The sequence below is a fragment of the Macaca fascicularis genome, chromosome 4 (genome assembly GCF_037993035.2).
Source record: "Macaca fascicularis isolate 582-1 chromosome 4, T2T-MFA8v1.1".
NCBI classification, from domain to species: Eukaryota; Metazoa; Chordata; class Mammalia; order Primates; family Cercopithecidae; genus Macaca; species Macaca fascicularis.
In genome coordinates this window covers 101,749,981-101,777,595 of record NC_088378.1, presented here as the reverse complement: position 1 = coordinate 101,777,595, position 27,615 = coordinate 101,749,981, and the positions used below count along the sequence as shown (strand labels likewise).

Here is a 27,615-nt window from a genome sequence, read left to right as displayed (position 1 = left end):
CGCCGGAAGCGCGCGGCTGCGGCAGGGGAAGCAACCGAGAGCCCTCCTCCCGCCTGCTCTGTGCAGGAGACAGCTTGCGGAGCCCACTGCCGGCGCGTCGAGAGCCCAGCAGCTCTTGAGTCCGGGAAGCAAGGGTGGGCGGAGGGAGGAGCCGGTGGCAAGGACCCAGACCTGGACGACCCCCAGTGCCGAGCCAGCGGAGCTGCTTGGTGAGTGGCCTCCAGGCGGCATCTCTTGCTCTCAGCCCGGAGGGGGTTTGGGGGACCCAGGCTGTGGGGCCGCCTCTTCCCATGCCTTCAGTTCACCCCGACGTGGGGTGAAAAACCCTAGAGACCCTCGGGAGTCCGTCCACCAAGGGAGGTCCAGACTCCCCAGGAATGTTGCCTAGGGCGGGGTGTCTGCAGTGGGGGGGGGGGGGGGGGGTGATCCAGGCCCACCCTCTGCAGGGCACTTTGAATGCTCCACATCCCCAGTGAACAGCCTGTCACGCATCACACCGTGGTGTATTTGAGATCCCATCTGCCACTTGGGCTGGAGGGAAATGAGTGGTCTTGGGTTTCTTGTCATTGCTTGCTGCCGATTCCATTTTAATCCTGTTGGTTTATGGCCTCAAACATGAATTTGAAGAATTTTGCCTTCTCTGGCAGTATTGGGAAGAAGATTCTTTTGTTCAAGTCCATTTGAACAATTAGTTGGGAGTATTTACAAAAGGTCAGGCCGGAAACGGTGGCTCACACCTGTAATCCCAACACTTTGGGAGGCCAAATCGCAAGGATCGCTTGAGCCCAGGAGTTCGAGACCAGCTTGGGCAACAGAGGGAGATCTTGTCTCTACAAAAAATTTAAAAATTAGCTGGGCATGGTGGTGCATGCCTGTAGCCCCAGCTATACGGGAAGCTGAGGTGGGAGGATTGCTTGAGCCCGAAAGTTCGAGGGTGCTGTGAGCTGAGATCGCACCACTGCATTCCAGCCCGGGCAACAAAGCAAGACCCTGTCTAAGGTCGACTCTGCCACCTGGAAGGTATGGGACCTCGCAGTCTTCTCTAGGTTGCGTCTTTTTCACTGAAATCACAAAATCACTAAGGTAAGTAGGGAAGGGTCAAGATAGGTAACAGGAGTGAGGGGACACAGACACCAATAAAAGTTCTAACTTTGAGGACTTCTCCAGTATTCTTTTCATCCTAAAGCTTCTGGCCTATCAGCTAGTTCACACACAGCCTAGGAGTCTCAAGCCAGTACAGGAACAAGGAGGCAGGTTGCCTTCTTGGGGCAAAACTGTGACCCCACCCTTGATGAAGAAGGCCTGTAGGAACACAGGACCTGTGAGCAGGTAGACTCCTGAAGGTTTAAGATTCTGTAGAGCAGGGATGTGCAGTGCCAGTGCTCAACCAGCAACTGATGGACAGGAATAGGTAGAGCTGCTTTGAGTGCATTCCCTTGGCAAACCTGGGCCAGAGGCACACAGGAAGGAATTAATCATGTGGTATCCTAGGCCAGGTGCAGAAGCAAATGAGCCAGAGTGGAACCAGGACCAGCCAGGGCCAAGGCAGGGAGAAGAGTTCCTCTAGCTGACATTGACAGGAAAGCAGAGTCAAAAACCTGGAATGGTTTGCTTCAAAGACTGGATGCTGCCTAGTGACCTCAAAGACCAGTGATACCTGGACTCTTGAGTGAGCAAGGCAGATTTTGGATAAGCACACAACTTCAAGTAAGCCCAGACATGATTTCCTCTAGTTTCTGCTGCTCCTAGAGGCAGAATCATCTGAGAACTGATTGAGGAGTCCCTGTATATCTCAGAGACTAGTGCACTCTAGGGTAAAAGGAGTCATTCAGCCCTTACTCTTGGTTAGAGGCAGGACTCGAGTGTAGTTTGAATAAAATGTGTTACAGAACAAATTTCTAAGACCTTTAGGTTAAGTGAGTGTTAGAGTTTGTCTAGTAGTATATTTCTCATCAGTATCTATTTAGCTTTTCTGCATAGGCCTTTGATATATGGAAATAAGTAAGATAAATTTTTCCCAGAAACCCCAAAATAATTATAATGTTGAGAGAAGAATAAAGTAGGAACTCTGTCTGTACTGAAGAAGGAATTGGGTGGACAGAAAAGAGATGACTGCATGAGGTGAGGAGTTCAAGACCAGCCTGGCCAACATGGTGAAACCCCATCTCTACAAAAATACAAAAGTTAGCCGGGCATGATGGTGGGTTCCTGTAATCCCAGCTACTTGGCAGGCTGAGGCAGGAAAATTGTTAGAACTTGGGAGGTGGAGGTTGCAGTGAGCCAAGATCGTGCCATTGCACTCTAGCCTGGGCAACTGAGCGAGACTCCGTCTCAAAAAAAAAAAAAAAAAGAGGTACCTGGTGACTGGTCACTGTGAGCTGGATCTGGGGAAGGTGGGAATGGAGACTAAGGGCTCTTGCTGAGAGGAGTTTGTGTAAGCCTTTTTCAGGTTCTTGTGTCTTTAGCATTTAAATCCTGGACTTAATAAGTAGACTGGCAGTTGTGGCATCAACACAACTAAAAGCCTCTTAGCGTACACTTGGAAAATCAGTCTGAAGTGAAAGAAACTTTTGGTGAAGTGTAAGTGGAAATGTTGGTTGGGTGCAGTGGTTCATACCTGTAATCCTAACATTTTGGGAGGCAAAGGTGGGAGGATTGCTTGAGACCAGGAATTTGAGACCAGTCTGGGCAACATGGCAAGACCCCTTTTCTTTTTCTTTTTTTTGTGGGGAGACAAGGTCTGGCTTTGTTACCCAGGCTAAAGTGCAGTGCAGTGGCACTCTAACACTCACCCAACCTAAGGGTCTTAGTAGTATCCATAGAAAAAGCATTGACAAAAAGCATGCCATATGTTAAGATCAAGATTTATCTTTGGGTATTGAGTGCAACACTTGTTATAAGAAGCAAAATAAACTTAGAAGCAAAGGAGTGGATGAGGATATGTCTTGGGGGAAAATCCAAAGATTAGTTGTGATCAGGGTATAGTACTTTTTGGCCTGACTTACATAACAGACTCTGCAAAATGTTAAAACCTTTAATGAAAACAAGTGAGATGTTGGACTCTAGTGTCACTCTTAATAATGAAATAGCCAACATTTGTTGAGCTTTTACTACATACCACAGGTGTTCTTCTAAGCTTTTTACTTTCATTAGCTCAATAGTCCTTGCCTTATCATATGATAGGCACTATTGCATTGATATATGTTGTCATTTACCGAGGGAGCAGTTATCAAGAGCCCAGACAATAAGCTGAGAAATCTGAGCTGACTTTAAAGTCCTCCTGTGTTTCAACAAGGGTGCCAAGACCATTCAGTGGAGGAGGGACAGTGTTTTCAAAAAATAGTACTTAGAAAGCTGGATATCCACATACAAAAGAATGTTGCTGGACTCCTTACCTTATACCTACCATATACAGAACTTAAAGTGGATCAAATACCTAAATGTAAAACTGTTAGAAGAAAACACAGGGCAAAAGCTTCATGATGTTAGATTTGGCAATTATTTCTCAGATATGACTCCAAAAGCACAGGCAACAACAACAAAAAAGATGAATTGGATTTCATCAAAATTATAAACTTTTGTACATCAAAGAACATGAAGAACAATGAAAAGACAACCCACAGAACGAGAAAAAAAATTTGCAAATTATATATCTGATAAGAGATTAATATACAGGATAACAAACAACCCAATTGAAACATAAAGTAGCCAAGTGCATTGGCACACACTTATACTCCCTACTATTCAGGAGGCTGAGGCAGGAGGATTACTGAGCCCAGAAGTTTGAGACCAGCCTGGGCAACATAGCAAGACCCTATCTCAAACAATAAATTATAAGCAAAGGACTTAAATAGACATTTCTCCAAAGATGATATACAAATGGCCAATAAGAACGTGAAAAGAGGTTCAACATCACTAGTCATTAGGGAAATGCAGATCAAAACCACAATGAGATACCAATTCATACCCATTAGAATGGCTATTATCAAAAAAATGGGGCCAAGCACGGTGGCTCACACCTGTAATCCCAGCATTCTAGGAGGCCAAGGCAGGTGGATCACCTAACGTCAGGAGTTCAAGACCAGCCTGGCCAACATGGCAAAATCCTGTCTCTACTAAAAGATGCAAAAATTAGCTGGTTGTGGTGGCGGGTGCCTGTAGTCCCAGCCACTCAGGAGGCTGAGGCACGAGAATTGCTTGAACCTGGGAGATGGAGGTTGCAGTAAGCCGAGATCATGCCACTGCACTCCAGACTGAACAGAGCAAGACTCCATCAAAAAAAAAGAGAAAGAAAGAGAAGAGAGAGAAAAGAAAAGATGGAAAAGACAAAATTGTTGGCAAAGATATTGAGAAATTTGAACCCTTGTTATTACTGGTGATATAAAATGGTGTAGCCACTGTGAAAAACAGTTTGATGTGTCCTCAGAAAGATAGAGAATTACCTTATGACCCAGCAATTCAATTTTTAGGTTTATATTCAAAAGAATTGAAAGCAGAGACTGAAATAAGTACGGATGCCAGTATTTATAATAGCATTATTCACAGTGGCCAAAAGGTGGAACCAACCCAAGAATCCATGAGCAGATGAATGGATAAACCAAATGTGATTTAGACATACAACAAAATATATTCAGCCTTTTTTTGTTTTTGTTTTTGTTTATTTTGAGACGGAGTTTCACTCTTGTTGCCCAGGCTGGAGTGCAATGGCACGATCTCGGCTCACCGCAACCTCCACCTCCCAGGTTCAAGCGATTCTCCTGCCTCAACCTCCTGAGTAGCTGGGATTACAGGCACACGCCACCATGCCTGGCTAATTTTGTATTTTTAGTAGAGACGGGATTTCTCCCTGTTGGTCAGGCTGGTCTCAAACTCCTGACCTCACATGATCTGCCCCGCCTCAGCCTCCCAAAGTGCTGGGATTACAGGCATGAGCCACTGTGCCCAGCCTGAATCTTTTTATGTTTATTGTCTGTGGATTTTGTTTCATTCTTAGGAATGCCCTCCTTATTCCATGACTATAAAATATTTGCTAATGGCTTCCTCTGGTATGGTTTGAGTTTTCTTTTTTACATTTAAATGTCTGATGTTCCTGAGGTGTGATTTGATTTAGGTTGTTAGGTATAATTCAAATGAATTTTTATTGTTTTACATATATATTTAAATCTAATTTTACTGTTTTTTGTTGTTCTTGTTGTTATTGTTGTTGTTGCTGCTGGAGACAGAGCCTCACTCTGCTACCCAGGCTGGAGTGCAGTGGTGGGTGTGATCATAGCTCACTGCAGCCTCAAATTCCTGGGCTCCAGTTACCTTCCTAGCTCAACCTTCTGAGCAGCTGGGACTACAGGCATGGACCACTATGCCTGGCTAGTTTTTAAATTGTTTTTATTTTTGTGGAGACAAGGTCTCACTGTCTTGCCCAGGCTGATCTCAAGCTCCTTGGCTCAAGTGATCCACCCTCCTTGGCCTCCCAAAGTGCTGGGATTACAGGTGTGACCCACTGTACCTGGCCTCAGATGGATTTTTAATAGGTTAACCTGTTTATTCCAATGATAATTAAATCCTTGATTGAGTAATCCGCCTTTTCCACAGTAATCTGAATTGTCCCCTTTATTAAATATTAAATTTCTATGCATATATATGGGTGTATTTTTGGTTTTCTGTTCTATTACATTGATTGGCCTTTTCATGCATTAATACAACTACAGCCTTTTATTTATTGAAGTATTGTACTATTGTACTATTTAGTACATGGATAGGACTAAGCCTTTTTCATGCCTGTTTTTTGTAGAACTTGTAGTTTAGGAATCATTTTAAAATTTTTATATGGCTTAACCTGGGAGGCAGAGGTTGCAGTGAGCTGAGATTGTGCCACTACACTTCAACCTCGGCAACAGAGCGAGACTACATTCCAAAAAAAAAGAAAAAGAAAAACAGAAAAATGATAATTACATCTGCAAAGACCTTATTTCCAGGTAAGTCCACATTCACAAGTATCAGGAATTAGAACTTGGACATATCTTTTTGAGGTATACAATTTAACCCACTACATCCAGTTGACAATATATAGCAAGACCCTCTTCACTTAGTGTCCTGAAGGAAATGATCCTATAGTGCAAAAGTTTTTGTTTCTATTTTTTCTTTGTTTTCTTTTTTTTTTTTTTCTGAGATGGAGTTTTGCTCGTTGCCCAGGCTGGAGTGCTGTGGCGCGATCTCGGCTCACGGCAACCTCCGCCTCCCAGGTTCAAGTGATTCTCCTGCCTCAGCCTCCCGAGTAGCTGGGACTATAGGCACATGCCACTACTGCTGGCTAATTGTTTGTATTTTTAGTAGAGACGGGGTTTCACCATCTTGGCCAGGCTGGTCTCGATCTCCTGACCTCATGATCCACCCACGTCACCCTCTCAAAGTGCTGGGATTACAAGTGTGAGCCACCGCTCCCAGCCTGTTCTCTTTCTTTGTACATTCTGTCAATATTTTAGTCATTAATTAGTAAATGATGGCAGTGTTTTTCAAACTGCAGGTTGTCACCCATTAGAGGATGGTGAAATTAGCTTAGTTGGTCACAATCAATACCCTTTATAATATAAAAAAGAATGAAGCAGAGTCTATTAATTTCTTTTTGAAATATATAGACATGATGTAAAAAGTTTTTTGTTTTTTGTGGTTTTTTTTGGGACAGAATCTCACTCTGATGCCCAGGCTGGAGTGCAGTGGCACGATCTCGGCTCACGGCAACCTCCGCCTCCCAGGTCCAAGGTATTCTCTGCCTCAGCCTCCTAAGTAGCTGGGATTACAGGCGCCCGCCACCACGCCAAGCTAATTTTTATATTTTTAGTAGAGACAGGGTTTCACCATCTTGGCCAGGCTGGTCTCGGACTCCTGACCCCGTGATCCGCCCACCTCGGCCTCCCAAAATGCTGGGATTACAGATGTGAGTCCCCGCACCCAGCTTTTTTTGTTTGTTTGTTTGTTTGTTTGAGACGGAGTCTCTCTCTCTTGCCCAGGCTGGAGTACAGTGGCGTGATCTCGGCTCACTGCAACCTTCACCTCCTGGGTTCAAGCAATTCTCCTGTCTCAGCCTCCCAAGTAGCTGGGATTACAGACACATGCCACAACACCCAGCTAGTTTTTGTATTTTCAGTAGAAATAGGGTTTCACCATGTTGGCCAGGCTGGTCTCGAACTCCTGACCTGAAGTGAGCCCCCTACCTCGGCCTCCCAAAGTACTGGAATTATAGGCATGAGCTACCACTCCGAGTCTAAAATTGACATTTGTAAATATTATTTTATTAATTAATTTTAAAATAATAGTAATAAGCCAGGCACAGGCTGGGCGCAATGGCTCACGCCTGTAGTCCCAGCACTTTGGGAGGCCGAGGTGAGAGATCACGAGGTCAGGAGATTGAGACCATCCTGGCTAACACGGTGAAACCCCGTCTCTACTAAAAATACAAAAAATTAGCCGGGCGTGGTGGCACATGCCTGTAGTCCCAGCTACTCAGGAGGCTGAGGCAGGAGAATTGCTTGAACCGGGAGGAGGAGGTTGCAGTGAGTCGAGATGGTGCCACTGCACTCCAGCCTGGTGACAGAGCGAGACTCCGTCTCAAAAAAAAAAAAAAAGGCTGATTCACATCTTGGCAGGGAGATCCTGAAAGAAACAGGCTGCGGGTAAGGAACTTCATGTGCCCAGGCCCTCGGTGGTAGAAACCTAGGCCATCTGTGCTATGGGATCCATCCTCTTTCACTTGCACAACTTCCCTCCCACAGGACTGGGACTCCCTCTCACATCCTGGGAAGCTAGGATTCCTTGCTTTTCAGAGTAATCATGGAAGTCCTGGAATGAGGTACTGTCGGAGGCCACTGGGAAATCCAAAGAAGAGGTTTGAAGATCTCCTAGCCCAGACCCTTCCCTCCAGTCTGCCCCTGCGAACCTCTCTTTTAAGGGATTGAAAAGGATTCTAGCTGGCTTCCACTTTCTGTGACAAACTGCTGCCTCGGTGCATAGACTCCATTTCTCTGCAGTTTGTGCATCCCATAAAAAAGTAAAAAATAAAAACTCTAGCCCTGAAAGTCTTGTACTCCGTGATTCTCAGACTTAGAACGAACCCAGGAGCACTATAAACATGCAGCTCTCCTTGCACAGCCTCCCTCCCTTCCAGCAGTCAAGCATACTGGCAAATGACTTCACCTTCCTGTTCTTCAGTCTCCTCGCCTGTAAAATGGGGCTAGTGACAGGAGCCTACTTACAGGTTTTTCCCCAAGGATTAAAGGAATGAATGAATATGGTAAAGCACTTAGAACACATGGGAAGTACTTAATAAATATTAGTTATCATTATTTTTCTTTATTTTTTGGATGTTCTGGGTGATTCTGTTGCAGGTGGTCTGCTCTAGAGTGACCAGTAGGGTAGCCTCAGCAGTGTTTTCTGTAGGGTCACTTTCTCTGTATATCGTGTATGTGTTCCTGTACAGTGTGCCTACTCACTTCCATGCTTTACTTCTAGGAATAGTGATGCTCAGCCTGGAAACCATGAATTTGCTTAAAACAGAATGAATACTCATTCCAGTGCTTTCCTCTCAGTCACAGTGATGAACAGACTGAATGAAGCCTGGTGTCACTGGAAATAGGTCGGGAGACTGCCCAGGAAGCTGTTAACAAAACTATGGGCCAGGAATCGTGGCTGACACCTGTAATCCCAGCATATTAGGACACCGAGGCAGGAGGATCACTTGAGCCCAGGAGTTCGAGACCAGCCTGGCCAACATGGAGAAACCCCGTCTCTACTAAAAATACAAAAATTAGCCAGGCATGGTGGTGGGCACCTGTAATCCCAGCTACTCGTGAGGCTGAGGCAGGAGAATCACTTGAACCCAGGAGGCAGAGGTTGCAGTGAGCCAAGATCACACCATTGCATTCCAGCCTGGACAACAAGAGCGAAACTCCATCTCAAAAAACAAAAATTTTTTTTAATTAGCCTTAGGCAAGGCAAAGTGGCTCACACGTGTAATCCCAGCACTTTGGGAGGCCGAGGTGGGCAGATCACTTGAGTCCAGGAGTTCAAGACCAGCCTGGCCAACATGGTGAAACCCCGTCTCCACAAAAAAAATACAAAAATTAGCTGGGCGTGGTGGTGCACGCCTGTAATCCCAGCTACTCGGGATGATGAGGCAAGAGAACTGCTTGAACCTGGAAGGTAGAAGTTGCAGTGAGCAGAGATTGTGCCACTGCTTTCCAGCCTGGGTGGCAGAGTGAGTGAGATTCCATCTAAAAAAAAAAAAGAGGCCAGGTGTGGTGGCTCAGGCCTGTAATCCTAGCACTTTTGGGAGGCTGAGGTCAAGAGGTCGGGACCAGCCTGTCCAACATGGTGAAACTCCATCTCTACTAAAACTGCAAAAATTAGCCGGACGTGGTGGCACATGCCTGTAATCCCAGCTACTTGGGAGGCTGAGGCAGGATAATCGCTTGAGGCCGGGCGCGGTGGCTCACGCCTGTAATCCCAGCACTTTGGAAGGCCGAGGCGGGCGGATCACAAGGTCAGCAGATCGAGACCATGGTGAAACCCCGTCTCTACTAAAAATAGAAAAAAATTAGCCGGGCGCAGTGGCGGGCGCCTGTAGTCCCAGCTACTCGGGAAGCTGAGGCCGGAGAATGGCGTGAACCTGGGAGGCGGAACTTGCAGTGAGCCGAGATCGCGCCACTGCACTCCAGCCTGGGCGACAGAGCGAGACTCCGTCTCAAAAAAAAAAAAAAATCGCTTGAACCTGGGGGGCGGAAGTTGCAGTGAACCGAGATCATGCCACTTCACTCCAGCCTGGGCGAAAGAGCAAAACTTCGTCTCAAAACAAAAGAAAAGTAAAAAAAAAAAACCAGCCAGGCTTGGTGGCATGTGCCTGTAGTCCCTGCTACTTGGAAAGCTGAGGTGGGAAGATGGCTTGAGCTTGGGAGGTTGAGGCTGCCTTGAGCAGTGGTTGCACCACATCGCTCCAACCTGGGGTCAGAAGGCGACCTTATCTCAAAAAAAAACAACTTTGTAAACTGTGATCCACACCTCAGTGCAGTGGGATAAAGCTGTCCAGTAGCCTTGGCCTCCGAGGCCCTGTCTGAATCCTTTTTTGCCCCTGTAGCTAAAAGGCAGCAAGTGTTTTCTGTAGTCTGTATTCACTTTTAGACAAGTCACTTTTAGAGACTTGTTTAAAGATTACAAATGAGTTATAATAGTAAATGTAAAATATATCTAGGGATTGGTATCGATTGCCAAGAAAGCTTTCTTTGCTTGCTCCTACATGAAGAAAAAAGGTGAAGAATTACAAAAGGTTGGTTCAGCTTTTCAATTTTTTTGTATTAAGTGGATGTAGCTAGGATAATGTCCCAAGGAACTTTTGTAAATAAGGAAGAACATTCCTGTTTATTCTTTTATTAATGCTAGTTTTGAAAAAATAAACAAGCTCTATAAATTAAATTTTTATGTGTTGAAACATTGACAAACTGATTCTATTCTCCTTAACTGTTAGTTAAAAAAGAAAAAGTCTGGCCGGGTGCGGTGGCTCACGCCTGTAATTCAAGACTGGGAGGCGGAGGTGGGTGGAACACCTGAGGTCAGGAGTTCCAGACCAGCCTGCCCAACATGGTGAAACCCCATCTCTACTAAAAATACAAAAATTAGCCAGGCATGTTGGCATGCGCCTGTAATCCCAGCTACTCAGGAGGCTGAGGCAGGAGATTCGCCTGAACCCAGGAGGCAAAGGTTGCAGTGAGCCAAGATTGTGCCATTGCACTCCAGCCTGGGCGATAGAGCAAGACTCTGTCTCAAAAAAAAAAAAAGAACAAGTCTGTCATATTTCTTTATCATGATTTTCAGTAGCTTAAATGCCAAAACACATTATCAGTTAGTATAAAACTTTAAAATATCGCTTGGGCCAAGCGCAATGGCTTATATCTGTAACCCCAGCACTTTGGGAGACCGAGGCAGGAAGATTCATTGAGCCCAGGAGTTCAAAACCAGCCTGGGCAATATAGTCAGACCTTGTCTCTATAAAAAAACTTTAAAATTAGCCAGGCATGTTGGCATGTAACTGTAGTCCCAGCTACAAGGTAGCAGTAGGTGGGACAGAGGCAGGAGGATTGCTTGGGCCTGGAAGGTTCAGGCTGCAGTGAGCCGTGGTCACACCAGCCACTGTACTATAGTCTGTATGATGGAGACCATGTCTCAAAAAACATAATAAAATAAAAAATCACTGAATTAGGTTTTAGTATAGGCCAGGTTTTATGGTTTTATTGTTTGTGAAGTTAAGTATCTTTTTATACCTTTGTGAAACATTTGTGTTTCTTTTGTGGATGCCTTCTCTCTCTCTTGGGTTTTTTGTTTTGTTTTTTTGAGATGGGGTCTTACTCTGTCACCCAGGCTGGAGTGAAGTGCGATCTGGTGCGATCTTGGCTCACTGCAACCTCTGCCTCCCGGGTTCAAGCAATTCTGCCTCAGCCTCCCAAGTAGCTAGGATTACAGGCACAAGCCACCACGCCTGGCTTTTTTTTTTTTTTTTTTTTTTTTGTATTTTTAGTAGAAACGGGGCTTCACTGCCACATTGGCCAGGCTGGTCTCAAACTCCTGACCTCAAGTGATCCGCCTGCCTCGGCCTCCCAAAGTGCTGGGATTACAGGCGTGAGCCACTGCGCTTGGCCAGAATGCCTTCTCATGTCCTTTGCCTATATTTCTATTGATGTGTTTATTTTTCTTACTAGTCTACAACAGCTTTTTATTTTTTTATTTTTAGAGACAGGGTCTCGCTATGTTGCTCAGGCTGGTCTTGAACTCCTGGCCTCAAACAATTCTCCTGCTTTGGCCTCCCAGAATACTGGGATTACAGGCATGAACCACCATAGGCTGGCCCTAGCTCTTTATTTTTAATTTCAGTTTTCATTTGGTTTTACTTTTATTTATAGTACTTTTTCAGTATCACAAATGTTGATGTTTTTATGTGACTAAATCCATTCAACTTTTTCATTATGAATTTTTGCATTATGATTTTTGTTTTATTACAGTATATTGTAAGTTTTATTGTTGTTAATTTCTTACTGTGCCTAACACAAATTAAACTTTATCATAGGTATGTATGCACAGGAAAAATCACAGTACATATGGAGTTCAGTTATATTCGTGGTTTCAGGCATCCACTGGAGGTCTTGGACCATATCTCCCAAGGATAAGGGGGCACTACTGTACACCAATTTTACAGATGAGGACGGTGTGAGAACATCAAATAACGTTTTTCCTGCCTCTTTGTCACTTTTCATGTGAATACATTCTCTCACACTTGGCTACAAACTCCTTTTTGGCATGGATGATAAATCTCTATTCTACTACTGAGACCCTAGGTACACAGTTAAACACTAGATGATTGACTGTTACAGTGACTGCATATTTATCAACCAGTTAGCCTTCATTAATGCAATGTGGTATTAATGAATAAAAACCAGGTCAATCTGGCACGGTGGCTCATGCCTATAATCCCAGCACTTTGGGAGGCCAAGGCTCTTAGATCACTTGCAGTCAGGAGTTCGAGACCAGCCTGGCCAACATGGCGAAACCCCGTCTCTACTAAAAATACAAAAAACTTAGCCAGGCAGAGTGGTGCACGCCTGTAATCCAGCTACTCGGGAGGCTGAGGCAGGAGAATTGCTTGAACCTGGGAGGTGGAGGCTGCAGTGAGCTGAGATTGCACTCCAGCCTAGGTGACAGAGTGAGACTGTGTCTCAAAAAATAAAAATGAAAATAAAAAACGAAGTCAACTATATGGCCATTTGACTGTATATAAATCTCTGTATATGCTCTACAGTATCAAGAAAAGTCTCTGCTAAAATTGCATATTAATAATTGGGAAAATTTATTGAAATTCTTTTCTCCATTTGCCTCAATGATAACATGGGACCACGGAATTTTTTTTTTTTTTTTAAGAGATGTGGTGTTGCTGTCACCTAGGCTGGAGTGCAGTGGCAAACATGGCTCACTGCAGCCTTGACGTCTTGGGCTCGAGCAATCCTCCTGCCTCAGTCCCCCGAGTAACTATTGCTATAGGCACACACCACCACACCCGGCTAATGTTTGTATTCTTCATAGAGACAGAGTTTTGCCGTGTTGCCCAGGCTGATCTCCAACTCCTGAGCTTATGCAATCCCCTCACCTTGGTCTCCCAAAGCGAGCCACCTTGCCCAGCCAAGATGGGGTATTATTGATCATTATTGTGAGGTACCGTTGGGCCCTCTTTCTATTTTGTTATTTTCTATGTGATCATCATTGTTCCTCATCATTCCTGTTTTTGGTGTAGTTCCTACTTTTTCTGTGTTCCTTTGGCCTATTCACAGTTTACTACATCCACCCTTCTCTACTTTTATAGTTAGAGAAATATGATAGCCAGTCCTACGCTTAATAGAAGAAATAATACCCAGATGCTTACCCTCCTTCAAATTAAAATTAATAAAGGTTAAACATATCCTTTTTTTGTTTTATTTATTTTTGAGGAGACAGTCTCACTGTCACCCAGGCTGGAGTGCAGTGACACAATCACAACTCACTACAGCCTCTACCTACCCAGGATCAGGTGATCCTCCCATCTTAGCCTCCCAAGTAGTTTTGGCCTCCCAAAGTGCTGGGATTACAGGTGTGAGCCACCATGCCCAACCTAATTTCTTTTTTAATAGCTTTTTAAATCTTGTCTGTCTGCATTTTCCCCAGAACTCCCTTCTGTGATCATGTATCTTCTTCCTAAAGGACATCCTTTAAAAGTTTTGGCTGGGCATGGTGACTCATGCCTGTAATCCCAACACTTTGGGAGGCCAAGTAGGGCAGATCACTTGAGGTCAGGAGTTTGAGATCAGCCTGGCCAACATGGGGAAATCCTGTTTCTACTAAAAATACAAAAAATTAGCCTGGTGTGGTGGTGCCTGTCTGTAATCCCAGCACTTTGGGAGCCAAGGCAAGCGGATCACCTGAGGTCAGGAGTTCAAGACCAGCCTAACATGGAGAAACCTTGTCTCTACTTATCATAGGTATGTATGCATAGGAAAAATCACAGTACATATGGAGTTCAGTTATATTCGTGGTTTCAGGCATCCACTGGAGGTCTTGGACCGTATCTCCCAAGGATAAGGGGGCACTACTGTACACCAATTTTACAGATGAGGACGGTGTAAACCCCGTCTCTACTAAAAATAGAAAAATCAGCCAGGCGTGGTGGCAGGCGCGTGTAATCCCAGCTACTTGGGAGGCTGAGGCAGGAGAATCGCTTGAACCCGGGAGGCAGAGATTCCAGCGAGCCGAGATTGCGCCATTGCACTCCAGCCTGGACAATAAGAGTGAAACTTCGTCTCAAAAAAACAAAAAAAAAAATGGTTTTAGATTTACAGAAGAATTGTGAGGATAGTACAGAGTGCCCATTTACCCCACACCCAGTTTTTCCTATTATTAACATCTTATTAAAGCCCATACTTTATTCTGATTTCCTAAGGTCCTTTTTCTGCCCCAGGAGCCCAAACAGTATACCACATTACATTTAGTCATCATGTGTCCTTAGGCTCCTCTTGGCTGTGACAGATTCTCAGACTTTTTTTGTTTTTGATGACCTTGACTGTTTTGAGGCATACTGGTCAAGTATATTTTAAGATGCCACTCTAGGCTGGGTGCGGTGGCTCACGCCTGTAATCCCTGCACTTTGGGAGGCCAAGGTGGGTGGATCGCTTGAGGCTGGGAGTTCTAGCCCAGCCTGGCCAACATGGTGAAACCCCATCTCCAGTAAAAATACAAAAATTAGCCGGGCATGGTGGCACGCGCCTGTAGTCCCAGCTACTCAGGAGGCTGAGGCATGAGAATTGCTTGTACGTGGAAGGTGGAGGTTGTAGTGAGCCAAGATTACACCACTGCACTCCAGCCTGAGTGACAGAGTGAGACTCTGCCTTTAAAAAAAAAAAAAAAAAATTCCACTCTAGTGGAGTTTGAAGTCTCATGATTAGACTGGGATTAGGGGTTTTGAGAAGGAAGACCATAGAGGTAAGCGCCAATTTTATCACATTATACCTGCCATTGCAAAATTATAACTAAGACAGTGAAAGACAGCTGATCTAACCAACTCCATCTTGCTTCTAACTTCTGTGAGGAAAAAAAAGAGATCAGACTGTTACTGTGTCTATGTAGAGAGAAGTAGACATAAGATTATGACTCCATTTTGTTCTGTACTAAGAAAAATTCTTCTGTTTGAAGAGATGCTCTTAATCTGTAACCCTGCCCCCAGCCCTGTGCTTGCAGAGACATGTGCTGTGTTTACTCAAGGTTTAATGGATTTAGGGCTAGGCAGGATGTGCTTTGTTAAACAAGTGCCTGAAGGCAGTATGCTTGTTAAAAGTCCTCACCATTCTCTAATCTCAAGTATCCAGAGACAAACACTGCGGAAGGCCCCAGGGACCTCTGCCTAGGAAAGCCAGGTATTGTCCAAGGTTTCTCCCCATGTGATAGTCGTGGAAAGGGAAAGACCTGACCTGGCCGTCTCCCAGCGCCCCCCTGCCCAACACCCATAAAGCGTCTGTGCTGAGGAGGATTAGTAAAAGAGGAAGGCCTCTTTGCAGTTGAGATAGAGGAAGGCATCTGTCTCCTGCTCATCCCTAGGCAATGGAATGTCTCAGTGTAAAACCCGATTGTGTGTTCTATTTACTGGGATAGGAGAAAACCACCTTAGGGCTAGAGGTGAGACGTGCTAGCGGCAATGCTGCTCTGTAATGCACAGAAATGTTTGTGGAGATGTTTGTATACATGCACATCAAGGCACAGCACCTTTCCTTAAACTTATTTATGACACAGAGATCTTTGTTCACGTTTTCCTGCTGACCCTCTCCCCACTATTACCCTATTGTCCTGCCACATCCCCCTCTCGGAGATGGTAAAGATAATGATCAATGCTGAGCATCGGTTCCCTGGGCCCACTTTTATTTCTCTATACTTTGTCTCTGTGTCTCTTTCTTTTCTCAAATCTTTTGTTCCACCTGACGAGAAACGCCCACAGGTGTGGAGGGGCAGGCCACCCTTTCACCCTCCAAACTGTCCTTGTTCAGTCCTGGGCTTAGGCTGAACTAACTTTGGGAGGAACTTAGTTTATAGGTTAAAACAAAGATGACGACAGCCCTTTCCCAAAACAAACCTTCTTCTTGCCTGGGGACTCCCTTTGCAGGACTAACAAATGAGCCACAAGGTTAGATATTATGGTTTAGGAGTCATGCAGCTGGAGGCTACAAGATTCTGACCCTCCCTAGACTGCTCTTAAGATCAGTGCTTGAAATACTTTACAGACCCTGCACTTGATAGATCAGCTGGCACCACCACCCAGATCAATAAACTGGCTCATCTGATCTTGTGGCCCTCACCCAGGAACTGACTCAGTGCAAGAGGCTTTAATTCCCTATTATTTCATCTCTGACTTAACCAATCAACACAACACACTGTCCTTCCCCCACCCACAGTATTATCCTTAAAAACTCTGATCCCTGGCCGGGCGGGGTGGCTCAAGCCTGTAATCCCAGCACTTCGGGAGGCCGAGGCGGGTGGATCACGAGGTCAGGAGATCGAGACCATCCTGGCTAACACGGTGAAACCCCGTCTCTACTAAAAATACAAAAAACTAGCCGGGCGTGGTGGCGGGCGCCTGTAGTCCCAGCTACTTGGAGGCTGAGGCGGGAGAATGGCGTGAACCCGGGAGGCGGAGCTTGCAGTGAGCCGAGATCGCGCCACTGCACTCCAGCCTGGGTGACACAGTGAGACTCCGTCTCAAAAAAAAAAAAAAAAGGCCGGGCGCGGTGGCTCAAGCCTGTAATCCCAGCACTTTGGGAGGCCGAGACGGGCGGATCACGAGGTCAGGAGATCGAGACCATCCTGGCTAACACGGTGAAACCCCGTCTCTACTAAAAAATACAGAAAACTAGCCGGGCGCGGTGGCGGGCGCCTGTAGTCCCAACTACTGGGGAGGCTGAGGCAGGAGAATGGCGTGAACCCGGGAGGCGGAGCTTGCAGTGAGCTGAGATCTGGCCACTGCACTCCAGCCTGGGCGGCAGAGCGAGACTCCGTCTCAAAAAAAAAAACAAACAAACAAACAAAAAAAAACAAAACAAAACTCTGATCCCTGAATGCTTCAGGAGACAGATTTGAGTAATAATAAAACTCTGGTCTCGTGCACAGGCGGCTCTACGTGAATTACTCTTTCTCTATTACAATTCACCTGTCTTTATAAATTGGCTCTGTCTAGGAAATGGGCAAGGTGAACCCACCGGGCAGTTACACACCGGAGGTACGTGCTATTAACATGATTTCACTTTTTATGTTGACCTTGATCATCAGGCTGAAGTAGTCTGTCAGTCCTCTCCACTGTAAAGTTACTCATCCCTTCCTTTTCCTTAATCTTTTGCAGGAAGTCGTTACGAATAGCTCACATTTAATGAAGGTACCGGGAGTTATGCTCCACCTCCATGAAGACAGAGTACCTACATAAATTATTTGAAATTCTGCATGGGAGATTTGTCTGTTCTACCTCATTTATTTAATTATTCATTTTTAACTGTATGAACTCAAGTGTAGCTTTTTTTTTTTTTTTTAAAGAAGCAGCTTTTGGTTTTGTTTATCCGATTTTGTTTCTTATTCCATCGGCTTTTGCTTTAATCTTTTATTTCCTTAGCTGTTTTGTTTTATAGAGACAGGGTCTCACTTTGTTGCCCAGGCTGGTCTCAAGTGATCCACGCAAGTCTCAACTCCTGACCTCAAGTGATCCTCCTTCCCAGGCCTCCCAAAGTGCTGGGATTACAGGTGTGAGCGCCTGGCCCTTAGTTTTTGTTTCTTTAGGATCATTCTGTTTTCTGTAATTTTTGGAGTTGAATCTTTACCTCACTGGTTTTCCCTTTTTTTTTTTTTTGGAGACAGAGTCTTGCTCTGTCACCCAGGCTGGAGTACAGTGGTGCGATCTTGGCTCACTGCAACCTCTGCCTCCCAGGTTCAAATTTTTGTATTTTTAGTAGGGAAAGGGTTTCACCATGTTGGCCAGGCTGGTCTTGAACTCCTGACCCTCAGGTGATCCTCCTGCCTCCGCCTCCCACAATGCTGGGATTACAGGCGTGAGCCACCATGCTGGCCCCATTCTTTCCTCTTTGATTCCTGCAGTACTTTCCCACTCCACCCTTCATCTCTCCAGCACATTGAAACCACCTAATAATGCAAAGATTATGACAATGGGAGAAGTCTAGCATGACTGACTCCATCTTGCTTCTAGCCTCACAGGCTGGCTGTCCTCATTCCTTCCTGGGCATAGGCCAAACTAACCTTGGGAGGAATTTAATTTCTAGTTTAACTTTAAGGCAAGGATGATAATAGTCCCTCTCTAAAATGGATCCCCTCCTTGTTCAGGGACTGAAATAGCTTTTGTAAGACTAATGAAAACCCACAATATTAGGATTATGGAGTGCCTGACTTCTGCCAAAATGTAGGTGTAGTTTTTGTAATCCCTTACTGCTCAGAAGTTATGTGGCCTTAGGTTATAAGATTTGTGACTTCCCCAGTTTCTCTTATAGATAAGATCACTAGTGTAGAACCTCAGATTGATCTATTGAATTGTTTTTCACATTTTTGCATTCTGGCAACTGACATACCCTACCAGGGCGCATGACTCCTGACTCAACCAGTCCTGTGGTCCCCACCCAGAGGTGCGCTTAGTGCACAAGGGCCATTTTCCACACCCCTAAGATTTCATCTTCAACTATTCCCTAGTTCCCTGCCCACCAAATAATCTATAAAAACTCTGGCCTCTGAGCTCTCAGGGAGGCAGATTTTAGTAATCTTAAACTCCTGTCTCTCTGCTTGGCTGGCCTTGCATTAATAAGACTATTTCTTTACTACCACAACACTGTCTCAGTGAATTGGATTTCCCTCAGTGAATTGGATTTCCCTGTGCAGCAGGCAAGACGAACCTGTTGGGTGATTACAACATTGCTGGATTGATAGCAGCCTCATCTGCCAGGCTCAAAATCCAGGTATGCTCTTAAAGCTGCCCTTTCTCTTGGGATATCAGGCTTATCCACCCTTCCTGACCTTCTTTGAATCTTGAAAAGATTCAAGGATTGCCTGTGAAGTTTTGTGTCTGTTACTTTGCCTTTTTTTTTTTTTTAGACGGAGTTTCGCTCTTGTCACCCAGGCTGAAATACAGTGGCGCAATCTCGGCTCACTGCAACCTCTGCCTCCTGGGTTCAAGTGATTTTCCTGCCTCAGCCTCCTGAGTAGCTGGGATTACAGGCACGCGCCACCACACTCGGCTAATTTTTGTATTTTTAGTAGAGATGGGGTTTCACCATGTTGGCCAGACTAGTCTCAAACTGCTGACCTTAGGTGATCCGCCCGCCTCGGCCTCCCATAGTGTTGGGATTACAAGTGTGAGCCACCGCGCTCGGCGTGTCTGTTACTTTGCATTATAAATATCCCACTGTTTAAATTTCCATAGAGTTTGTTAAAGTCTTGGCAAAAATCCCACCAGTCCTACCAGAGACCACACATTGACTCTGCTGATCTGGCCTCTATGCCTTATTCATGCTTATCATGATTCTTTTTTTTTTTTTTTTTTTTTTTGAGATGGAATCTAGCTCAGTAGCCCAGCCTGGAGTGCAGTGGCACAATCTCAGCTCACTGCAACCTCTGTCTCCTGGGTTCAAGCAATTCTCCTGCCTCAGCCTCCTGAGTAGCTGAGATTACAGGCACCTGCCACCATGCCCCACTAATTTTTGTATGTTTTAGTAGAGACAGGGTTTCGCCATGTTGGCCAGGCTGGTCTCAAACTCCTGACGTCAAGTGATCTGCCTGCCTTAGCCTCCCAAAGTGCTGGGATTACAGGCGTGGTCACCGCACCCGGCCCATTTTCTATTTTTAGAAGAATCATGGCTTTCCAGATTTTGGTCAGTTCCTAGTTCCAAGAACTGATCAAAGTTAGCCACCAGATGGAGCTCAATCTTAGCTTAACTCCATCCCCAGCTTGTTCTTTAAAAGACAAACTGGAAAGGCCTTTTTTCTCCTTTATGCTAGTTTCCAAAGCACATTTCCTATAAATAATCACATTTAGAAAGGCAAAGGGCAAAGGGGAAAACTATTAAGCTTATCTATCCACATGATTCAGCAAAACTGTCCACTCAACAAGGCAAGACTTAGAACCCATCTGTGTAGCCAGTGAGAGAGCTACACCCATTCCCAGCCTTATCCTGCTGCCAAACCATACCACAGTGTGTCAGGGAATAACAGCTACTTTTCGTTGCTTGGTCCTAAATGAATTCACTCGTTTGTGTGGGGTTTTTTTTAAGTCAGTAAAGGAAAAACTCAGAACTCCAAAAAAGTCTCTATATAGTTTATGTAAGATGATATTGGTGGTAATTAGATACTAATCACATTAATTTCTCAGATTCTCTGCTCTTGAGGACTTCTTTTCTTGAACTATATGAAAATTCAGAACTATGAAGAAAAAGAGGGACCTGATGATAAAGAGAACTGATTCCCTCATTTATACCTGAGATAATGGATGGTGATACTAACAAATCAACTTTTCATTGATCAACTAAGCACTGAGAGCCACACCTCTTCTATTCTCTAAAAATAATTACAAAGATGAGCATGCAGAATGTGTTATGACAGAGAGCAATATATACTTTTAAAGAACCAGATGGGGCAGGGCATGGTGGCTCACGTCTATAATCCCAGCACTTTGGGAGGCTGAGGCAGGAGGATCATTTGAGATCAGGAGTTTGAGACCAGCCTGACAAACATGGTGAAACCCTATCTCTACTAAAAATAGTGAAAATTAGCTGGGCATGGTAGCTTGCACCTGTAATCTCAGTTACTCGGGAGGCCAAGGCAGGAGAATCACTTGAACCTGGGAGGCAGAGGTTCCAGCAAGCCGAGTTCACGCCACTGCACTCCAGCCTGGGCAACAGAGTGAGACTCTGTCTCAAAAAAAAGAACCAGATATTGGTCTCAGGATTTAATGCCCTGACAAGGATCCTGAAAGATGATGCAATCCTACTACCAGGATGGCTCCCAGAAGCATGGAAAAACCAATGGCCCACACTAAGTGAGGTAGAAATGCCAAAATTGTAGCAAAAGGTAGATGAATGAAAAGGCTCGGAGATGTGAGTATGCTATAGACTATATACTGCAAATAGTTGGAAAATCCACAAGAGGACCCAGAAAATACATTACTTATCAAAGCAATAAGAAATATTCTAGTGAGAATGTCACCAACACCGCTAAGTTCAGTAGGGGCTCTTCTCTGAGAGCCAGGACTTACAGTAGGAGATGCTATGATAAAACTGGTCTCTAATAGCAATTGCGATGATAGCCACTATCCCCCAAAGGCCAGTCAAGGCCACTTGACCCTCAGATGTCAGAAAGACACAATCATCGTAACAAGTGGCAAGTCAGTTTCACAGAGGGACCTGACTACTAGAGGGTTATGAAATGATTGAGGAAAAATATCTGGGCAGCCAACAAGGGTGCTATTCAATCTGTACATCAAAGAAATCAAGGCTAGATGATTAGGCTGGAAGCAGTAGTCTCATGCTCCCTTGCTCAGTTTCCAGACATATGCCAGTTTCCAGATCTGAAACTCAATGACTAAAGGAGAGGACAGATCCCCAGGAGGAAGGACCTGGCAATGCTATGGCAGTACATAGTAATGGTTCCCTATTCCTTTCCAGAAAGGAAACTACAGTCATTTACTTCAGGTAATATACACTAGGAAAACAGAAATACCCAAACATCATAGACTCTTGAACACAAGATCCCGGTTAACAATGATACATGTAGACCAGCATCATCTGCCACTCCTCTTACAGGGAGGACATATGGGGTCAAGTAATAAATGGAGTCCTAAGATCTAGCTCACGGTGGGCCCACTGGGTCCATAACCACCTAGTGATCATTTTTTCAGCTTCCAAATGTATACTTGGAATGGAGATTCTTGGCAGCTGGCACAACCCTAATATCGATTCTACTCCTCTGGGGTGAAAATAGAGTGGAGAAGGGCTGATGAAGCCCTCTGAAATTGCCACCACCTTCTTCCTGATCAAGACCAAATCAAATCCAATATTACATCCCTGGGGGAATGGCAGAAACTAGTGGCACCCTTAAAGACCTAAAGGATAGGGTTAGTTTCATCATATCTCCATTTAATTCACCACTCTGGTGCCTGCAAAAACCAGATGGATCCGAGAAGGTGGCAGTGAACTGCTGCAGACTCAACCAAGTGGTGGCACTAATTGCAGTTGCTGTGCCAGGTGCGGTATTTTTTATTAGAAACTGATTAACACAACCTTAGATATGAGATATGCATTCACTGATCTGGAGAAGTAAGTATTCTCTTCCATCCCTATCAGAAACAGTTTTCTTGGGCCAGACATGGTGGTTCATGCCTGTAATCCCAGCACTTTGGGAGGCAAAGGTGGGTGAATCACTTGAGGTCAGGAGTTCAAGACCAGCCTGGGCAACATGGTTAAACCCCATCTCTACTAAAAATACAAACATTAGCTGAGCACAGTGATGCATGCCCATAGTCCCAGCTTCTCAGGAGGCTGAGGCAGGAGAATCACTTGAACCTGGGAGGTGGAGGTTGCAGTGAGCTGAGATCATGCCACTGCACTCCAGCCTGGGCAACAGAGTGAGATTTCATCTTAAAAAAAAAAAGTTTTCTTTTAGCTGGGTGCAGTGGCACACACCTGTTTTCCTAGCCACTCAGGAGGCAGAGGCAGAGGATCACTTGAAGCCAGGAGTTTAAGGTTGTAGAAGGGTATGATGGCATATGTGAATTAGCCACTGCACACCAGCCTGAACAACATAGTATATTAAGACCCCCATCTCAAAAAAAAAAAAGGTAATTACTGACAGGTGGTAGGGGTAGGAAGTGTTTAGATAATAGAAAAGCCTAGCCTAATAACACAGCCTAGTAGATGGTCTTAAAGTTTTCAGCCCCAATTAAACCTGAATAGATTAAAATATCCAATCATTTGTTGCATATCAGAGACATACTCAGTAGAAAAGGACATAATCCTTTTTCAACCAAAGACAGACAAATGGATTAGGCATAAGAATAAAATCTAAGTCAGGCACAGTGGCTCATACCTGTAATATCAGTGCTTTGGGAGGCGAGGTGGGCATATCACTTGAGACCAGGAGTTCTAGATTAGCCTGGCCAACATGGCAAAACCCCACCTCTGCTAAAAATACAAAACTTAGCCAGGCATGGTGACATGTGCCTGTAGTCCCAGCTACTCAGGAGGCTGAGGTGGGAGAATCACTTGAACCCAGGAGGCGGTAGTTGCAGTAAGCGAAGATTGTACCACTGAACTCCAGCCTGGGCGACAGAGTGAGACTCCATCTCAAACAAACAAAAAAAGAATACAATCTGGGCCAGGTACAGTGGCTCCTGTAATCCCAGCACTTTGGGAGGCCAAGGCAGAGGATCACCAGAGGGCAGGAGTTCAAGACCAGCCTGTCCAACATGGCAAAACCTTGTCTCTATTGAAAATAAAAAAATTAGCCAGGCCATGGTGGCTCATGCCTGTAATCCCAGCTACTCCAGAGGCTGAGACATGAGAATCACTTGAAAAAGGAGGCAGAGGTTGCATTGAGCCATGATCATGGCACTGCACTCCAGCCTGGGTGACAGAGCAAGACCCTGTCTCATAACAAACAAAAAAAAAGTAAAAAAGCGCCCAGGCACTGTGACTCACAGCTGTAATTCCAGCACTTTGGGACGCCAAGTGGGACGGATCACGAGGTCAAGAGATGGAGACCATCCTGGCCAACATGGTGAAACCACGTCTCTACTAAAATACAAAAAATTAGCCAGGCATGGTGGTGCATGCCTGTAGTCCCAGCTACTCAGGAGGCTGAGGCAGTGAAATCACTTGAATCCAGGAGGCAGAGGTTGCAGTGAGCCGAGATCATGCCACTGCACTCCAACCTGGCGACAGAGCAAGACTTCATCCAAAAAAAAAAAAAGAAAAGAAAAAGAAAAAAATCTAGACTTCTGTGCTACCTAGAGAGGGGTCCATACAATGTTGTTCTGGATTCCTGTTGCAACTTAAAGAGAAACTTTCACAATGTCCAGAGCCCTTGATGTCCTCAAATTTCTTACAGCAGGAACTCACTTAGGTGACACTAACCTTGATTTCCAAATGGAATGATAGTACATCTAAAAATGAAAGTGATGGCATCTATATCATAAATCTTTTTTTTTTTTTTCTAACAGGATCCAAAGTCCACAAATATCATAAATCTGAAGAGGACCTGGGAGAAGCTTCTGCTGGCAGCTCATGCCATTGTTGCCATTGAAAACCCTGCTGATGTGTCATATCCTGCAGGAATACTGGCTAGTGGGCTGTGCTGAAGTTTGCTGCTACCATTGGAGCCACATGTATTGCTGCTCACTTCACTTCTGGAACCTTTGCTAACCAGATCCAGTCATCTTCTGCTACCCACATCTTCTGGATGGTTACTGATTCTAGGGCTATCAGCCTCTCTCAGAGGCTTCTTATGGTAACCTACCTACCACTGCTGTACATCACAGATTCTCTCTGAGCCATGCGGACATTGTCATCCCATGGAACAACAAGGAAACTCAATCACTGAGTCTAATGTAGTGGATGCTGGCCCAGGAAGCTCTGTGCATGTGTTGCACCATCTCCCATGATCATGCCTGATCTCTACTTCTATAGAGATTCTGAAGAGATTGAAAAGGAAGAGTAGGCTGCAGCTGAAAAAGGAATTTCAAAGTGAATGGACTGCTCCAGTGGAAGTTTACTGCTACTCAGTCTGAGGTTGCAGACTGGTTTAAAGGCATGCAGGTGCCCTCTGTGCCTATTCAGCAGTTCCCTACTGAAGATTGGAGCACTCAGCCTACCATGAATGACTGGTCCGCAACTCCCACTGCTCAGACCAGTGAATGGGTAAGAATAACCAATGAGTGGCCTTAAGCTGTTCTTCCACAAGCTCTTAAACAAGATGGAAATAAGGCTGATGGAAATAAACAACAGTTTCCAAGAAAAAAAGGAACAGCTGAAGTGGCAATGTTTAAATAATATCTAGTAGACTTTAACATGGATGTCATTAAGCAGGAAATTATGATCTTTTAAGTTGGAACATGTAATGTTAATCCTTTTGCACCAAAATATCTCTTTAAGTCTAAATTATCCACTTTTTTTTTTTTAATTCTTTGTAGAGATAGAGGTTTCACTTTGTTGCCCAGGCTGTTCTTGACTTCCTAACTTCAGGCAATCCTCCTGCCTTGGCCTCCCAGAGTGCTGGGATTACAGGCATGTGCCACCGTGCCTGGTGTACCCAGTTTCTGTTATCAACAGAACACAGTGGTGTATGGTTGCTAAAGAAGAGTCCCAAGATTAGGACCTACATTAAGGTAGATTTTGAAATGTTTAAAATTCTGAGTTTGTTTTATTTTATTTTATTTTATTTTATTTTTTTGAGACGGAGTCTCGCTCTGTTGCCCAGGCTGGAGTGCAGTGGCCGGATCTCAGCTCACTGCAAGCTCCACCTCCCAGGTTCACGCCATTCTCCTGCCTCAGCCTCCCGAGTAGCTGGGACTACAGGGGCCCGCCACTTCGCCCGGCTAGTTTTTTGTATTTTTTAGTAGAGACGGGGTTTCACCATGTTAGCCAGGATGGTCTCGATCTCCTGACCTTGTGATCCACCCGTCTCGGCCTCCCAAAGTGCTGGGATTACAGGCTTGAGCCACCACACCCGGCCTGTTTTATTTTTAATTAATCTTTGGGGAAAGGTTGGGAGCGGGGTGAGGGTTGAAGAAGTACCTGTTGGGTACAATGTTTAATATTTGTGTGATGGGCACACTGGAAGCCCAAACCTCACTATTAAACAATACATTCATGTAACAAGCCTGCACATGTACCTCCTGAATCTATTTTTAAAAATTTAATTCTCGAGTACAGACTCCCTTTTTTTGGTAAGATGGCGGGTACGACTTAACTACTTGAATCACGCACCTTTTGGATCAGCATCTAGTCTTTCCGCTCCTTGAGTTTCTCTCTGTAAAAGAGATATATAATGAAAAGGAATTATTACAAGGTAAATTGGACCTTCTTAGTGATACCAACATGGTAGGTTTTGCTATGGATGTATACAAAGACCTTTATTGTGATGATATTCCTCATGCTTTGAGAGAGAAAAGAACCACAGTTGTTGCACAACTGAAACAGCTTCAGGCAGAAACAAAACTAATTGTGAAAATGAAGATCCAGAAACAACAAGGCAAATGCAGTCAACCAAGGATGGTAGGATGCTCTTTGACTGCCTGGTGGACAAGCATGGTTTTAGGCAGGAATATTTACATACACTCTACAGATACGCAAAATTCCAATATGAATGTGGGAATTACTCAGGAGCAGCAGACTATATTTTTTCAGAGTGTTGGTTCCAGCAACAGATAGAAATGCTGTAAGTTCACACTGGGGAAAGCTGGCCTCTGAAATCTTACAGCAGAATTGTGATGCAGACATGGAAGACCTTACATGGTTAAAAGAGACCATAGATAATAGTTCTGTGAGTTCTCCACTTCAGTCTCTTCAGCAGAGAGCATGGCTCGTTCACTGGTCTCGTTTTTTCTTCAATCACCCCAAAGGTGTGATATTATTGATCTCTTCCTTTACCAATCACAGTATCTTAATGCAATTTAGATAATGTGTCCACACATTCTTCACTATTTGACTACAGCAGTCATAACAAACAAGGATGTTCAAAAACATTGGCAGGTGCTAAAAGATCTAGTTAAAGTTACTCAACAGGAGTCTTACACATATAAAGACCCAATTACAGAATCTGTTGAATGCTTATATGTTAACTTTGATGGGGAAGAAGCTGAGAGAATGTGAATCAGTGCTTGTGAATGACTTTTTCTTGGTGGCTTAAGAATTTCCTGTTCTAAAACTTTAAATTTCACAAGAATGAAGATTTTGCTGTCTTGTTTCCTGCTATGTCCCCAGTGTAAACAGCATAAAGAAGTGCCATAAGATAGAAATTGTTGTTTTCTATTCACCAGTATATTCACAGCACCTAGAACAGCATCTGCTTTAGACTTACTAGATGAAGACTTAACAAGAACAGCACTTCTGCACATGTTAAGCACTTGATACATATTTGTGGAATAATTTCTACCATAACTAGCAGATACTTCCTAATTTGATGTGTAGCATCCCGTATTAACAAGACTTGTGAATGGAGTGGACATCTATTTATTCTTTGTTATATGCCAAATGTATTTATATTAATCATAACTCTTAATATTCCTTTGAAACTAAATAATTATTTCCACAGCTCTTAAAATAGAATTTAGGAGCCGGGCACAGTGGCTCAAGCCTGTAATCCCAGCACTTTGGGAGGCCGAGACGGGTGGATCACGAGGTCAGGAGATCGAGACCATCCTGGCTAACACAGTGAAACCCCGTCTCTACTAAAAAATACAAAAAACTAGCCAGGCGTGGTGGCCGACGCCTGTAGTCCCAGCTACTCGGGAGGCTGAGGCAGGAGAATGGTGTA

At 44.6% G+C, this 27,615-nt stretch overlaps 1 protein-coding gene and 1 pseudogene across 4 annotated transcripts in view; one reads left to right on the top strand and one right to left on the bottom strand.

Annotated features, from left to right (window-relative positions):
* Positions 1-27,615, bottom strand: part of KHDC1 (KH domain containing 1) — a 66,782-nt gene that overhangs the window by 21,459 nt on the left and 17,708 nt on the right. For 3 of the 4 annotated variants that reach the window (XM_074037667.1, XM_074037669.1, XM_015449188.3), the window contains one exon: positions 26,067-26,109. The exons of the other annotated variant lie outside the window; for it this stretch is intronic. The gene's annotated coding sequence lies outside the window, so the exon portion shown is untranslated. The remainder of the gene's footprint in view (positions 1-26,066; positions 26,110-27,615) is intronic. 4 annotated transcript variants of the gene reach the window in all.
* On the top strand, positions 5-27,302 carry LOC135970592 (eukaryotic translation initiation factor 3 subunit E pseudogene; annotated as a pseudogene).